We start from the raw sequence: 2,696 nt of genomic DNA on the forward strand, positions 1-2,696 counted from the left end.
GAACATCAAAATGAAAAACAAACACAATAACAAATAGGACATAATCTCCAGATGTGACACAGTCCAAACAATAGTAATCTTGAATATAGCAGCCTGCTCAAATAAATGAATTTTGTAAAGACAAAACATTTAAGAATGTAAAAATATGGCAATGAAAACATTCAATGGGTTACAGAGAAAGTGATTTTAATATATGGTTCATCTGTGTCCTGTAGTGCCTGGTCATCAACATTTTATACTGAAAGGTGAGACCGGTAGTGGGACCGCCTGTGTCACCCTGTAGCTTCACACAGCAGCCCCTCCCTTTACCCCATTCATTCCTGTGCAGTGTTTTATACTGAAAGGTATAAGATGCTAATTCACACAGCGATTTGTACACGCGTGAGCGGGCAGCAGAGCAGAGACTGCGCTCTCAGCCTCTAATCAGCTTCATGCGATCCGGACTTTCCGCTCCAGCAGTTTCTACAGCCGATGACTGACTGCAGGTGAGCAGACTTGTGTCGCCTGTTGCTCCTGTGTCCGTCTCCGCTGTGTTACGTGCGGACTACCCGTCCTCAGTCAAGGCCGCTGCTTTCATCAATGTTTGCATGGAAAAGAAATGTTTCTTTTTTTAATGTATGATTACTGATGTGATGTTATATAAAACCGCCTGTGTGCTTGTAGTCTTATCTTACAATTCGATTATGAAAGCTTTGAATTGGTGTAGGCAGTTCAGGTAGGGTGATGCGTGATATTTTCACAAGGAACGTCGTGCCAGACGCCATTAAAAAATAGACTTTAATGTTTATTCTTGTAATTATCTGGGCAGCTTTGCGCATTAAAGTTCATTCGCACGTCATTCAAGAGTAGCGACACCACACATTCATTCGGCTTTCGAGAAAATAGCGAGAAGCTGTTTATTTTTTTTGCATAATTTCAACTTTATTCCGGCTAAACCCGCAATTTGCTGCGATCTTTTCTGGGTACACGCACCTCGGATGGCGGTAGCTGTCGTCTATCAGTATTAAAGTTCAAATAATTAGTAAATAACCGCTGCTGAGTCTGGTGTGCGTCGACTTATTATGCTAATATCTCGCTGATGGATCTATTGCACGGTTATTCGTTTGCAAAAACCAGGCAGCGTAAAGTTGGGTAAAGATGGGTTTGGAATATTCAGTTAAATCAAACGGGAGAAACGACAAGCTGAGAGCTTTCAATGTATGCAGCAGTTCAAGCGTTTTTACGCGCATGGCAACAGCTGGATCTTACTGGGATTGTGTATCTCAGACTGCAGGTATATATATATATATATATATATGTATATGTGTGTGTGTGTGTGTGTGTGTGTGTGTGTGTATTACTTATATCTGGGTAGTCCCCTAATCATTAGTAGAGACACAATCTCATATCATAATGTCAGCTGCAAGCTTTAGACATGTGACATGAGTAACTTTAAAGTAGTCACTTTTGCATTGCCTCTGTGGGGTGCACTGGGTTGGTTATCACGTGGGTTGTTAATGAATCATTACAGTGCAGTGAGGAATTTTGTTGATATTAAACATCTGAGATGTTCGTTTAGCTTTGGTCAATATATGGAAATGTTAGTGCGGTGAAGGATGACCCAAAATACGTACACAGAGAGGCAGGTGGAGTTGAACAGGGGAACCCTTTATTGGGCTGTATGACAGAGACAGTATGGCAATAACATCTCACTCTGACAACAGAAGGATATCACTTTAAAGGAAACGCCTGGCAACAAAATGAGACACAGATGAACAGAATGTAACTGATGAGACAGGTGTAAGCAAACCTAACACAGCTGAACCAAATGAAAATCCGAAAATTGAGAGCAAGACCCACAGGCTTGATAAAAACCTCTACGCTAGACAGAGACTAGAGGAAAGAAACACAGAGACAGGGAGAAAGCTGACACAAAATTTAATTCAGACCTGAGAACTAGAAGCAAAGTTAGTTATACTGAAGGACTAGAAATTAATTTGCTTCGCAAACCCAAGATCAAACAGGAACCTACAAAAACTCAGAACCAACAGTCAACGCCCATTAAGGTCCATGGGCTGTTGAGGGGAGGAGGTAATTTATGATGTTCATGTGTCAGAATAATTTTCCATATTGTTGTTTTAGTATTAAAAGCTCAGCCAGTCTTAGTAATTAAAAACAACTTTAGAAAACTGAAGGTAATAGTTTTGATTTGAATCAGTTTTTCATTAGCAAGCTAAAGCCATGTGATGGCTAGGTTAGGTTTTCACTAGGTCATCTGGGGATCTCCGGATGTTTCTGAACAATAAAAAAGGAAGAAACTGAGATTCTGGGTCAGATTCTCTGTGTTGCTAGATCAACACTAGCAACCTGTAAATGTAAAGAAGGTTTCTTCACCTGCACGATCGAGTAAGCATCGAGATGAAGAGCAGTTCAGAGTCAACTTTGATATTAATGCAATTTATTAATTCATTTTTGTTCTCACGTGTTTTCCTTGACTTGCTCACTATTGTTATATCTGTTGGAAAATCTTGCACAAAAAGACTTGTGTTTTATGATGATGATTGATTGATGATTGAATCTTTATTTTGAACATGTTGAAAAAGTACAACAAAATAGAATTAAAAGAGACAAATGAACAAAGCAAAACAAAAGGAAAACGAGCAACCACAACTCCAAATAAAGTTCATGTTCAAAAAGGAGCAGGAAGAAGCATAAGC

The 2,696-nt window shown here is 39.5% G+C and overlaps 1 protein-coding gene across 2 annotated transcripts in view; it reads left to right on the forward strand.

The window, feature by feature from the left end:
- The first annotated feature begins 226 nt into the window (after positions 1–226).
- lrrc3b (leucine rich repeat containing 3B) overlaps positions 227–2,696 on the forward strand; it is a 44,424-nt gene continuing 41,954 nt past the window's right edge. For both annotated transcript variants that reach the window (XM_014338571.2, XM_005937816.2), the window contains exon 1: positions 227–485. The gene's annotated coding sequence lies outside the window, so the exon portion shown is untranslated. The remainder of the gene's footprint in view (positions 486–2,696) is intronic.

This window comes from Haplochromis burtoni, unplaced genomic scaffold, assembly GCF_018398535.1.
Source record: "Haplochromis burtoni strain Fernald_Lab_line unplaced genomic scaffold, NCSU_Asbu1 Contig_235, whole genome shotgun sequence".
NCBI classification, from domain to species: domain Eukaryota; kingdom Metazoa; phylum Chordata; class Actinopteri; order Cichliformes; family Cichlidae; genus Haplochromis; species Haplochromis burtoni.